Raw genomic sequence first — 15058 nt, forward strand, 5'->3', positions numbered from 1 at the left:
GTGCACCAAGACTTCCAGGCACTCCGGAGTTTCTGAAAAAAAATTTTCTGCGATTTTCACGAAATCACTTTTCTTCAACTTGAATTGGGCTAAAAATCCATCCCTGAAAATAAAAATTCTCTGAGCAGTGTGGAAATGCTGATTCCTACCCTACCTGGGGTGTCCACTGAGCATTTCCGCGAACTCTACTTGAAGTTCTATGGGCATAGGATTTTGACATGTTACCCAAACCAAAAGGAATGAGTGGGAAACAATCAAGACAACAGATAGAAGCACTTGCATTTGAATGAGTTTCAAGCATGCTTGGGTACTCGTGTGATCTGTGTGACTCAGTTTTGGAATACTTCTGTCGCGTGGTGCACCGCGACCTCCAGGCACCCCGGAGTTTCTGAAAAAAAATTTTCTGCGATTTTCACTAAACCACTTTTCTTCAACTTGAATTGGGCTAAAAATCCATCCCTGAAAATAAATATTCTCTGAGTAGTGTGGAAATGCTGATCCTTACCCTACCTGGGGTGTCCACAGAACATTTCCGCGAACTCTAGTTGAAGTTCTCTGGGCATGGGATTTTGACATGTTACCCAAACCAAAAGGAATGAGTGGGAAACAATCAAGACAACAGATAGAAGCACTTGCATTTGAATGAGTTTTATGCATGCTTGGGTACTCGTGTGATCTGTGTGACTCAGTTTTGGAATGCAACTGTCGCGTGGTGCACCGCGACCTCCAGGCCCCCCGGAGTTTCTGAAAAAAAATTGTCTGCGATTTTCACTAAACCACTTTTCTTCAACTTGAATTGGGCTAAAAATCCATCCCTGAAAATAAAATTTCTCTGAGTAGTGTGGAAATGCTGATCCTTACCCTACCTGGGGTGTCCACTGAGCATTTCCGCGAACTCTAGTTGAAGTTCTCTTGGCATGGGATTTTGACATGTTACCCAAACCAAAAGGAATGAGTGGGAAACAATCAAGACAACAGATAGAAGCACTTGCATTTGAATGAGTTTCAAGCACGCTTGGGTACTCGTGTGATCTGTGTGACTCAGTTTTGGAATACAACTGTCGCATGGTGCACCGTGACCTCCAGGCACCCCGGAGTTTCTGAAAAAAAATTTTCTGCGATTTTCACGAAATCACTTTTCTTCAACTTGAATTGGGCTAAAAATCCATCCCTGAAAATAAAAATTCTCTGAGCAGTGTGGAAATGCTGATTCTTACCCTACCTGGGGTGTCCACTGAGCATTTCCGCGAACTCTAGTTGATGTTCTCTGGGCATGGGATTTTGACATGTTACCCAAACCAAAAGGAATGAGTGGGAAACAATCAAGACCAAAGATAGAAGCACTTGCATTTAAATGAGTTTCAAGCATGCTTGGGTACTCGTGTGATCTGAGTGAGTCAGTTTTGGAATATAACTGTCGCGTGGTGCACCGCGACCTCCAGGCCCCCCGGAGTTTCTGAAAAAAAATTGTCTGCGATTTTCACTAAACCACTTTTCTTCAACTTGAATTGGGCTAAAAATCCATCCCTGAAAATAAAATTTCTCTGAGTAGTGTGGAAATGCTGATCCTTACCCTACCTGGGGTGTCCACTGAGCATTTCCGCGAACTCTAGTTGAAGTTCTCTGGGCATAGGATTTTGACATGTTACCCAAACCAAAAGGAATGAGTGGGAAACAATCAAGACAACAGAGAGAAGCACTTGCATTTGAATGAGTTTCAAGCATGCTTGGGTACTCGTGTGATCTGTGTGACTCAGTTTTGGAATACAACTGTCGCGTGGAGCACCGCGACCTCCAGGCACCCCGGAGTTTCTGAAAAAAATTTTTTCTGCGATTTTCACGAAATCACTTTTCTTCAACTTGAATTGGACTAAAAATCCATCCCTGAAAATAAAAATTCTCTGAGCAGTGTGGAAATGCTGATTCTTACCCTACCTGGGGTGTCCACTGAGCATTTCCGCGAACTCTACTTGAAGTTCTCTGGGCATGGGATTTTGACATGTTACCCAAACCAAAAGGAATGAGTGGGAAACAATCAAGACAACAGATAGAAGCACTTGCATTTGAATGAGTTTCAAGCATGCTTGGGTACTCGTGTGATCTGTGTGACTCAGTTTTGGAATACAACTGTCGCGTGGTGCACCACGACCTCCAGGTACCCCGCAGTTTCTGAAAAAAAAAATTCTGCGATTTTCACTAAACCACTTTTCTTCAACTTGAATTGGGCTAAAAATCCATCCCTGAAAATAAAAAATCTCTGAGTAGTGTGGAAATGCTGATCCTTACCCTACCTGGGGTGTCCACTGAGCATTTCCGCGAACTCTAGTTGAAGTTCTCTGGGCATGGGATTTTGACATGTTACCCAAACCAAAAGGAATGAGTGGGAAACAATCAAGACAACAGATAGAAGCACTTACATTTGAATGAGTTTCAAGCATGCTTGGGTACTCGTGTGATCTGTGTGACTCAGGTCTGGAATACAACTGTCGCGTGGTGCACCAAGACTTCCAGGCACTCCGGAGTTTCTGAAAAAAAATTTTCTACGATTTTCACGAAATCACTTTTCTTCAACTTGAATTGGGCTAAAAATCCATCCCTGAAAATAAAAATTCTCTGAGCAGTGTGGAAATGCTGATTCCTACCCTACCTGGGGTGTCCACTGAGCATTTCCGCGAACTCTAGTTGAAGTTCTCTGGGCATAGGATTTTGACATGTTACCCAAACCAAAAGGAATAAGTGGGAAACAATCAAGACAACAGAGAGAAGCACTTGCATTTGAATGAGTTTCAAGCATGCTTGGGTACTCGTGTGATCTGTGTGACTCAGTTTTGGAATACAACTGTCGCGTGGAGCACCGCGACCTCCAGGCACCCCGGAGTTTCTGAAAAAAAATTTTCTGCGATTTTCACGAAATCACTTTTCTTCAACTTGAATTGGGCTAAAAATCCATCCCTGAAAATAAAAATTCTCTGAGCAGTGTGGAAATGCTGATTCTTACCCTACCTGGGGTGTCCACTGAGCATTTCTGCGAACTCTACTTGAAGTTCTCTGGGCATGGGATTTTGACATGTTACCCAAACCAAAAGGAATGAGTGGGAAACAATCAAGACAACAGATAGAAGCACTTGCATTTGAATGAGTTTCAAGCATGCTTGGGTACTCGTGTGATCTGTGTGACTCAGTTTTGGAATACAACTGTCGCGTGGTGCACCACGACCTCCAGGTACCCCGCAGTTTCTGAAAAAAAATATTCTGCGATTTTCACTAAACCACTTTTCTTCAACTTGAATTGGGCTAAAAATCCATCCCTGAAAATAAAAAATCTCTGAGTAGTGTGGAAATGCTGATCCTTACCCTACCTGGGGTGTCCACTGAGCATTTCCGCGAACTCTAGTTGAAGTTCTCTGGGCATGGGATTTTGACATGTTACCCAAACCAAAAGGAATGAGTGGGAAACAATCAAGACAACAGATAGAAGCACTTGCATTTGAATGAGTTTCATGCATGCTTGGGTACTCGTGTGATCTGTGTGACTCAGTTTTGGAATACAACTGTCGCGTGGTGCACCGTGACCTCCAGGCACCCCGGACTTTCTGAAAAAAATTTTTCTGCGATTTTCACGAAATCACTTTTCTTCAACTTGAATTGGGCTAAAAATCCATCCCTGAAAATAAAAATTCTCTGAGTAGTGTGGAAATGCTGATCCTTACCCTACCTGGGGTGTCCACTGAGCATTTCCGCGAACTCTAGTTGATGTTCTCTGGGCATGGGATTTTGACATGTTACCCAAACCAAAAGGAATGAGTGGGAAACAATCAAGACAAAAGATAGAAGCACTTGCATTTGAATGAGTTTCAAGCATGCTTGGGTACTCGTGTGATCTGTGTGACTCAGTTTTGGAATGCAACTGTCGCGTGGAGCACCGCGACCTCCAGGCACCCCGGAGTTTCTGAAAAAATATTTTCTGCGATTTTCACGAAATCACTTTTCTTCAACTTGAATTGGGCTAAAAATCCATCCCTGAAAATAAAAATTCTCTGAGCAGTGTGGAAATGCTGATTCTTACCCTACCTGGGGTGTCCACTGAGCATTTCCGCGAACTCTACTTGAAGTTCTCTGGGCATGGGATTTTGACATGTTACCCAAACCAAAAGGAATGAGTGGGAAACAATCAAGACAACAGATAGAAGCACTTGCATTTGAATGAGTTTCAAGCATGCTTGGGTACTCGTGTGATCTGTGTGACTCAGGTCTGGAATACAACTGTCGCGTGGTGCACCAAGACTTCCAGGCACTCCGGAGTTTCTGAAAAAAAATTTTCTGCGATTTTCACGAAATCACTTTTCTTCAACTTGAATTGGGCTAAAAATCCATCCCTGAAAATAAAAATTCTCTGAGCAGTGTGGAAATGCTGATTCCTACCCTACCTGGGGTGTCCACTGAGCATTTCTGCGAACTCTACTTGAAGTTCTCTGGGCATAGGATTTTGACATGTTACCGAAACCAAATGGAATGAGTGGGAAACAATCAAGACAACAGATAGAAGCACTTGCATTTGAATGAGTTTCAAGCATGCTTGGGTACTCGTGTGATCTGTGTGACTCAGTTTTGGAATACAACTGTCGCGTGGTGCACCGCGACCTCCAGGCAGCCCGGAGTTTCTGAAAAAAAATTTTCTGCGATTTTCACGAAATCACTTTTCTTCAACTTGAATTGGGCTAAAAATCCATCCCTGAAAATAAAAATTCTCTGAGCAGTGTGGAAATGCTGATCCTCACCCTACCTGGGGTGTCCACAGAGCATTTCCGCGAACTCTAGTTGATGTTCTCTGGGCATGGGATTTTGACATGTTACCCAAACCAAAAGGAATGAGTGGGAAACAATCAAGACAACAGATAGAAGCACTTGCATTTAAATGAGTTTCAAGCATGTTTGGGTACTCGTGTGATCTGAGTGAGTCAGTTCTGGAATACAACTGTCGCGTGGTGCACCAAGACTTCCAGGCACTCCGGAGTTTCTGAAAAAAAATTTTCTGCGATTTTCACGAAATCACTTTTCTTCAACTTGAATTGGGCTAAAAATCCATCCCTGAAAATAAAAATTCTCTGAGCAGTGTGGAAATGCTGATTCCTACCCTACCTGGGGTGTCCACTGAGCATTTCCGCGAACTCTACTTGAAGTTCTATGGGCATAGGATTTTGACATGTTACCCAAACCAAAAGGAATGAGTGGGAAACAATCAAGACAACAGATAGAAGCACTTGCATTTGAATGAGTTTCAAGCATGCTTGGGTACTCGTGTGATCTGTGTGACTCAGTTTTGGAATACTTCTGTCGCGTGGTGCACCGCGACCTCCAGGCACCCCGGAGTTTCTGAAAAAAAATTTTCTGCGATTTTCACTAAACCACTTTTCTTCAACTTGAATTGGGCTAAAAATCCATCCCTGAAAATAAATATTCTCTGAGTAGTGTGGAAATGCTGATCCTTACCCTACCTGGGGTGTCCACAGAACATTTCCGCGAACTCTAGTTGAAGTTCTCTGGGCATGGGATTTTGACATGTTACCCAAACCAAAAGGAATGAGTGGGAAACAATCAAGACAACAGATAGAAGCACTTGCATTTGAATGAGTTTTATGCATGCTTGGGTACTCGTGTGATCTGTGTGACTCAGTTTTGGAATGCAACTGTCGCGTGGTGCACCGCGACCTCCAGGCCCCCCGGAGTTTCTGAAAAAAAATTGTCTGCGATTTTCACTAAACCACTTTTCTTCAACTTGAATTGGGCTAAAAATCCATCCCTGAAAATAAAATTTCTCTGAGTAGTGTGGAAATGCTGATCCTTACCCTACCTGGGGTGTCCACTGAGCATTTCCGCGAACTCTAGTTGAAGTTCTCTGGGCATAGGATTTTGACATGTTACCCAAACCAAAAGGAATGAGTGGGAAACAATCAAGACAACAGAGAGAAGCACTTGCATTTGAATGAGTTTCAAGCATGCTTGGGTACTCGTGTGATCTGTGTGACTCAGTTTTGGAATACAACTGTCGCGTGGTGCACCGCGACCTCCAGGCCCCCCGGAGTTTCTGAAAAAAAATTGTCTGCGATTTTCACTAAACCACTTTTCTTCAACTTGAATTGGGCTAAAAATCCATCCCTGAAAATATAAATTCTCTGAGTAGTGTGGAAATCCTGATACTTACCCTACCTGGGGTGTCCACTGAGCATTTCCGCGAACTCTAGTTGAAGTTCTCTTGGCATGGGATTTTGACATGTTACCCAAACCAAAAGGAATGAGTGGGAAACAATCAAGACAACAGATAGAAGCACTTGCATTTGAATGAGTTTCAAGCACGCTTGGGTACTCGTGTGATCTGTGTGACTCAGTTTTGGAATACAACTGTCGCATGGTGCACCGTGACCTCCAGGCACCCCGGAGTTTCTGAAAAAAAATTTTCTGCGATTTTCACGAAATCACTTTTCTTCAACTTGAATTGGGCTAAAAATCCATCCCTGAAAATAAAAATTCTCTGAGCAGTGTGGAAATGCTGATTCTTACCCTACCTGGGGTGTCCACTGAGCATTTCCGCGAACTCTAGTTGATGTTCTCTGGGCATGGGATTTTGACATGTTACCCAAACCAAAAGGAATGAGTGGGAAACAATCAAGACCAAAGATAGAAGCACTTGCATTTAAATGAGTTTCAAGCATGCTTGGGTACTCGTGTGATCTGAGTGAGTCAGTTTTGGAATATAACTGTCGCGTGGTGCACCGCGACCTCCAGGCCCCCCGGAGTTTCTGAAAAAAAATTGTCTGCGATTTTCACTAAACCACTTTTCTTCAACTTGAATTGGGCTAAAAATCCATCCCTGAAAATAAAATTTCTCTGAGTAGTGTGGAAATGCTGATCCTTACCCTACCTGGGGTGTCCACTGAGCATTTCCGCGAACTCTAGTTGAAGTTCTCTGGGCATAGGATTTTGACATGTTACCCAAACCAAAAGGAATGAGTGCGAAACAATCAAGACAACAGAGAGAAGCACTTGCATTTGAATGAGTTTCAAGCATGCTTGGGTACTCGTGTGATCTGTGTGACTCAGTTTTGGAATACAACTGTCGCGTGGAGCACCGCGACCTCCAGGCACCCCGGAGTTTCTGAAAAAAATTTTTTCTGCGATTTTCACGAAATCACTTTTCTTCAACTTGAATTGGACTAAAAATCCATCCCTGAAAATAAAAATTCTCTGAGCAGTGTGGAAATGCTGATTCTTACCCTACCTGGGGTGTCCACTGAGCATTTCCGCGAACTCTACTTGAAGTTCTCTGGGCATGGGATTTTGACATGTTACCCAAACCAAAAGGAATGAGTGGGAAACAATCAAGACAACAGATAGAAGCACTTGCATTTGAATGAGTTTCAAGCATGCTTGGGTACTCGTGTGATCTGTGTGACTCAGTTTTGGAATACAACTGTCGCGTGGTGCACCACGACCTCCAGGTACCCCGCAGTTTCTGAAAAAAAATATTCTGCGATTTTCACTAAACCACTTTTCTTCAACTTGAATTGGGCTAAAAATCCATCCCTGAAAATAAAAAATCTCTGAGTAGTGTGGAAATGCTGATCCTTACCCTACCTGGGGTGTCCACTGAGCATTTCCGCGAACTCTAGTTGAAGTTCTCTGGGCATGGGATTTTGACATGTTACCCAAACCAAAAGGAATGAGTGGGAAACAATCAAGACAACAGATAGAAGCACTTACATTTGAATGAGTTTCAAGCATGCTTGGGTACTCGTGTGATCTGTGTGACTCAGGTCTGGAATACAACTGTCGCGTGGTGCACCAAGACTTCCAGGCACTCCGGAGTTTCTGAAAAAAAATTTTCTACGATTTTCACGAAATCACTTTTCTTCAACTTGAATTGGGCTAAAAATCCATCCCTGAAAATAAAAATTCTCTGAGCAGTGTGGAAATGCTGATTCCTACCCTACCTGGGGTGTCCACTGAGCATTTCCGCGAACTCTAGTTGAAGTTCTCTGGGCATAGGATTTTGACATGTTACCCAAACCAAAAGGAATAAGTGGGAAACAATCAAGACAACAGAGAGAAGCACTTGCATTTGAATGAGTTTCAAGCATGCTTGGGTACTCGTGTGATCTGTGTGACTCAGTTTTGGAATACAACTGTCGCGTGGAGCACCGCGACCTCCAGGCACCCCGGAGTTTCTGAAAAAAAATTTTCTGCGATTTTCACGAAATCACTTTTCTTCAACTTGAATTGGGCTAAAAATCCATCCCTGAAAATAAAAATTCTCTGAGCAGTGTGGAAATGCTGATTCTTACCCTACCTGGGGTGTCCACTGAGCATTTCTGCGAACTCTACTTGAAGTTCTCTGGGCATGGGATTTTGACATGTTACCCAAACCAAAAGGAATGAGTGGGAAACAATCAAGACAACAGATAGAAGCACTTGCATTTGAATGAGTTTCAAGCATGCTTGGGTACTCGTGTGATCTGTGTGACTCAGTTTTGGAATACAACTGTCGCGTGGTGCACCAAGACCTCCAGGTACCCCGCAGTTTCTGAAAAAAAATATTCTGCGATTTTCACTAAACCACTTTTCTTCAACTTGAATTGGGCTAAAAATCCATCCCTGAAAATAAAAAATCTCTGAGTAGTGTGGAAATGCTGATCCTTACCCTACCTGGGGTGTCCACTGAGCATTTCCGCGAACTCTAGTTGAAGTTCTCTGGGCATGGGATTTTGACATGTTACCCAAACCAAAAGGAATGAGTGGGAAACAATCAAGACAACAGATAGAAGCACTTACATTTGAATGAGTTTCAAGCATGCTTGGGTACTCGTGTGATCTGTGTGACTCAGTTTTGGAATGCAACTGTCGCGTGGTGCACCGCGACCTCCAGGCACCCCGGAGTTTCTGAAAAAAATTTTTCTGCGATTTTCACGAAATCACTTTTCTTCAACTTGAATTGGGCTAAAAATCCATCCCTGAAAATAAAAATTCTCTGAGCAGTGTGGAAATGCTGATTCTTACCCTACCTGGGGTGTCCACTGAGAATTTCCGCGAACTCTACTTGAAGTTCTCTGGGCATGGGATTTTGACATGTTACCCAAACCAAAAGGAATGAGTGGGAAACAATCAAGACAACAGATAGAGGCACTTGCATTTGAATGAGTTTCAAGCATGCTTGGGTACTCGTGTGATCTGTGTGACTCAGTTTTGGAATACAACTGTCGCGTGGTGCACCACGACCTCCAGGAACCCCGCAGTTTCTGAAAAAAAATATTCTGCGATTTTCACTAAACCACTTTTCTTCAACTTGAATTGGGCTAAAAATCCATCCCTGAAAATAAAAAATCTCTGAGTAGTGTGGAAATGCTGATCCTTACCCTACCTGGGGTGTCCACTGAGCATTAACGCGAACTCTAGTTGAAGTTCTCTGGGCATGGGATTTTGACATGTTACCCAAACCAAAAGGAATGAGTGGGAAACAATCAAGACAACAGATAGAAGCACTTACATTTGAATGAGTTTCAAGCATGCTTGGGTACTCGTGTGATCTGTGTGACTCAGTTTTGGAATACAACTGTCGCGTGGAGCACCGCGACCTCCAGGCACCCCGGAGTTTCTGAAAAAAAATTTTCTGCGATTTTCACGAAATCACTTTTCTTCAACTTGAATTGGGCTAAAAATCCATCCCTGAAAATAAAAATTCTCTGAGCAGTTTGGAAATGCTGATTCTTACCCTACCTGGGGTGTCCACTGAGCATTTCCGCGAACTCTACTTGAAGTTCTCTGGGCATGGGATTTTGACATGTTACCCAAACCAAAAGGAATGAGTAGGAAACAATCAAGACAACAGATAGAAGCACTTGCATTTGAATGAGTTTCAAGCATGCTTGGGTACTCGTGTGATCTGAGTGACTCAGTTTTGGAATACAACTGTCGCGTGGTGCACCGCGACCTCCAGGTACCCCGCAGTTTCTGAAAAAAAATATTCTGCGATTTTCACTAAACCACTTTTCTTCAACTTGAATTGGGCTAAAAATCCATCCCTGAAAATAAAAATTCTCTGAGTAGTGTGGAAATGCTGATACTTACCCTACCTGGGGTGTCCACTGAGCATTTCCGCGAACTCTAGTTGAAGTTCTCTGGGCATGGGATTTTGACATGTTACCCAAACCAAAAGGAATGAGTGGGAAACAATCAAGACAACAGATAGAAGCACTTGCATTTGAATGAGTTTCAAGCATGCTTGGGTACTCGTGTGATCTGTGTGACTCAGTTTTGGAATACCACTGTCGCGTAGTGCACCGCGACCTCCAGGCACCCCGGAGTTTCTGAAAAAAAATTTTCTGCGATTTTCACTAAACCACTTTTCTTCAACTTGAATTGGGCTAAAAATCCATCCCTGAAAATAAGAATTCTCTGAGTAGTGTGGAAATGCTGATCCTTACCCTACCTGGGGTGTCCACAGAACATTTCCGCGAACTCTAGTTGAAGTTCTCTGGGCATGGGATTTTGACATGTTACCCAAACCAAAAGGAATGAGTGGGAAACAATCAAGACAACAGATAGAAGCACTTGCATTTGAATGAGTTTAATGCATGCTTGGGTACTCGTGTGATCTGTGTGACTCAGTTTTGGAATGCAACTGTCGCGTGGTGCACCGCGACCTCCAGGCACCCCGGAGTTTCTGAAAAAAAATTTTCTGCGATTTTCACGAAATCACTTTTCTTCAACTTGAATTGGGCTAAAAATCCATCCCTGAAAAAAAAAATTCTCTGAGCAGTGTGGAAATGCTGATCCTCACCCTACCTGGGGTGTCCACTGAGCATTTCCGCGAACTCTACTTGAAGTTCTCTGGGCATGGGATTTTGACATATTACCCAAACCAAAAGGAATGAGTGGGAAACAATCAAGACAACAGAGAGAAGCACTTGCATTTGAATGAGTTTCAAGCATGTTTGGGTACTCGTGTGATCTATGTGACTCAGTTTTGGAATACAACTTTCGCGTGGTGCACCGCGACCTCCAGGCAGCCCGGAGTTTCTGAAAAAAAAATTTCTGCGATTTTCACGAAATCACTTTTCTTCTACTTGAATTGGGCTAAAAATCCATCCCTGAAAATAAAAATTCTCTGAGCAGTGTGGAAATGCTGATTCTTACCCTACCTGGGGTGTCCACTGAGCATTTCCGCGAACTCTAGTTGAAGTTCTCTGGGCATAGGATTTTGACATGTTACCCAAACCAAAAGGAATGAGTGGGAAACAATCAAGACAACAGAGAGAAGCACTTGCATTTGAATGAGTTTCAAGCATGCTTGGGTACTCGTGTGATCTATGTGACTCAGTTTTGGAATACAACTGTCGCGTGGAGCACCGCGACCTCCAGGCACCCCGGAGTTTCTGAAAAAAAATTTTCTGCGATTTTCACGAAATCACTTTTCTTCAACTTGAATTGGGCTAAAAATCCATCCCTGAAAATAAAAATTCTCTGAGCAGTGTGGAAATGTTGATTCTTATCCTACCTGGGGTGTCCACTGAGCATTTCCGTGAACTCTAGTTGAAGTTCTCTGGGCATAGGATTTTGACATGTTACCCAAACCAAAAGGAATGAGTGGGAAACAATCAAGACAACAGAGAGAAGCACTTGCATTTGAATGAGTTTCAAGCATGCTTGGGTACTCGTGTGATCTGTGTGACTCAGTTTTGGAATACAACTTTCGCGTGGTGCACCGCGACCTCCAGGCAGCCCGGAGTTTCTGAAAAAAAATTTTCTGCGATTTTCACGAAATCACTTTTCTTCTACTTGAATTGGGCTAAAAATCCATCCCTGAAAATAAAAATTCTCTGAGCAGTGTGGAAATGCTGATTCTTACCCTACCTGGGGTGTCCACTGAGCATTTCCGCGAACTCTAGTTGAAGTTCTCTGGGCATAGGATTTTGACATGTTACCCAAACCAAAAGGAATGAGTGGGAAACAATCAAGACAACAGAGAGAAGCACTTGCATTTGAATGAGTTTCAAGCATGCTTGGGTACTCGTGTGATCTGTGTGACTCAGTTTTGGAATACAACTGTCGCGTGGAGCACCGCGACCTCCAGGCACCCCGGAGTTTCTGAAAAAAAATTTTCTGCGATTTTCACAAAATCACTTTTCTTCAACTTGAATTGGGCTAAAAATCCATCCCTGAAAATAAAAATTCTCTGAGCAGTGTGGAAATGTTGATTCTTACCCTACCTGGGGTGTCCACTGAGCATTTCCGCGAACTCTACTTGAAGTTCTCTGGGCATGGGATTTTGACATGTTACCCAAACCAAAAGGAATGAGTGGGAAACAATCAAGACAACAGATAGAAGCACTTGCATTTGAATGAGTTTCAAGCATGCTTGGGTACTCGTGTGATCTGTGTGACTCAGTTTTGGAATACCACTGTCGCGTAGTGCACCGCGACCTCCAGGCACCCCGGAGTTTCTGAAAAAAAATTTTCTGCGATTTTCACTAAACCACTTTTCTTCAACTTGAATTGGGCTAAAAATCCATCCCTGAAAATAAGAATTCTCTGAGTAGTGTGGAAATGCTGATCCTTACCCTACCTGGGGTGTCCACTGAGCATTTCCGCGAACTCTAGTTGAAGTTCTTTGGGCATGGCATTTTGACATGTTACCCAAACCAAAAGGAATGAGTGGGAAACAATCAAGACAACAGATAGAAGCACTTGCATTTGAATAAATTTCAAGCATGCTTGGGTACTCGTGTGATCTGTGTGACTCAGTTTTGGAATACTTCTGTCGCGTGGTGCACCGCGACCTCCAGGCACCCCGGAGTTTCTGAAAAAAAATTTTCTGCGATTTTCACTAAACCACTTTTCTTCAACTTGAATTGGGCTAAAAATCCATCCCTGAAAATAAAAATTCTCTGAGTAGTGTGGAAATGCTGATCCTTACCCTACCTGGGGTGTCCACAGAACATTTCCGCGAACTCTAGTTGAAGTTCTCTGGGCATGGGATTTTGACATGTTACCCAAACCAAAAGGAATGAGTGGGAAACAATCAAGACAACAGATAGAAGCACTTGCATTTGAATGAGTTTAATGCATGCTTGGGTACTCGTGTGATCTGTGTGACTCAGTTTTGGAATGCAACTGTCGCGTGGTGCACCGCGACCTCCAGGCACCCCGGAGTTTCTGAAAAAAAAATTTCTGCGATTTTCACGAAATCACTTTTCTTCAACTTGAATTGGGCTAAAAATCCATCCCTGAAAATAAAAATTCTCTGAGCAGTGTGGAAATGCTGATCCTCACCCTACCTGGGGTGTCCACAGAGCATTTCCGCGAACTCTAGTTGAAGTTCTCTGGGCATGGGATTTTGACATGTTACCCAAACCAAAAGGAATGAGTGGGAAACAATCAAGACAACAGATAGAAGCACTTGCATTTAAATGAGTTTCAAGCATGTTTGGGTACTCGTGTGATCTGAGTGAGTCAGTTTTGGAATACAACTGTCGCGTGGTGCACTGCGACCTCCAGGCCCCCCGGAGTTTCTGAAAAAAAATTGTCTGCGATTTTCACTAAACCACTTTTCTTCAACTTGAATTGGGCTAAAAATCCATCCCTGAAAATAAAATTTCTCTGAGTAGTGTGGAAATGCTGATCCTTACCCTACCTGGGGTGTCCACTGAGCATTTCCGTGAACTCTAGTTGAAGTTCTCTGGGCATAGGATTTTGACATGTTACCCAAACCAAAAGGAATGAGTGGGAAACAATCAAGACAACAGAGAGAAGCACTTGCATTTGAATGAGTTTCAAGCATGCTTGGGTACTCGTGTGATCTGTGTGACTCAGTTTTGGAATACAACTTTCGCGTGGTGCACCGCGACCTCCAGGCAGCCCGGAGTTTCTGAAAAAAATTTTTCTGCGATTTTCACGAAATCACTTTTCTTCTACTTGAATTGGGCTAAAAATCCATCCCTGAAAATAAAAATTCTCTGAGCAGTGTGGAAATGCTGATTCTTACCCTACCTGGGGTGTCCACTGAGCATTTCCGCGAACTCTAGTTGAAGTTCTCTGGGCATGGGATTTTGACATGTTACCCAAACCAAAAGGAATGAGTAGGAAACAATCAAGACAACAGATAGAAGCACTTGCATTTGAATGAGTTTCAAGCATGCTTGGGTACTCGTGTGATCTGAATGACTCAGTTTTGGAATACAACTGTCGCGTGGTGCACCGCGACCTCCAGGTACCCCGCAGTTTCTGAAAAAAAATATTCTGCGATTTTCACTAAACCACTTTTCTTCAACTTGAATTGGGCTAAAAATCCATCCCTGAAAATAAAAATTCTCTGAGTAGTGTTGTAATGCTGATACTTACCCTACCTGGGGTGTCCACTGAGCATTTCCGCGAACTCTAGTTGAAGTTCTCTGGGCATGGGATTTTGACATGTTACCCAAACCAAAAGGAATGAGTGGGAAACAATCAAGACAACAGATAGAAGCACTTGCATTTGAATGAGTTTCAAGCATGCTTGGGTACTCGTGTGATCTGTGTGACTCAGTTTTGGAATACCACTGTCGCGTAGTGCACCGCGACCTCCAGGCACCCCGGAGTTTCTGAAAAAAAATTTTCTGCGATTTTCACTAAACCACTTTTCTTCAACTTGAATTGGGCTAAAAATCCATCCCTGAAAATAAGAATTCTCTGAGTAGTGTGGAAATGCTGATCCTTACCCTACCTGGGGTGTCCACTGAGCATTTCCGCGAACTCTAGTTGAAGTTCTTTGGGCATGGCATTTTGACATGTTACCCAAACCAAAAGGAATGAGTGGGAAACAATCAAGACAACAGATAGAAGCACTTGCATTTGAATAAATTTCAAGCATGCTTGGGTACTCGTGTGATCTGTGTGACTCAGTTTTGGAATACTTCTGTCGCGTGGTGCACCGCGACCTCCAGGCACCCCGGAGTTTCTGAAAAAAAATTTTCTGCGATTTTCACTAAACCACTTTTCTTCAACTTGAATTGGGCTAAAAATCCATCCC

This window comes from Lepisosteus platostomus, chromosome 1, assembly GCF_059453375.1.
Source record: "Lepisosteus platostomus isolate fLepPlt1 chromosome 1, fLepPlt1.hap1, whole genome shotgun sequence".
NCBI lineage: Eukaryota > Metazoa > Chordata > Actinopteri > Semionotiformes > Lepisosteidae > Lepisosteus > Lepisosteus platostomus.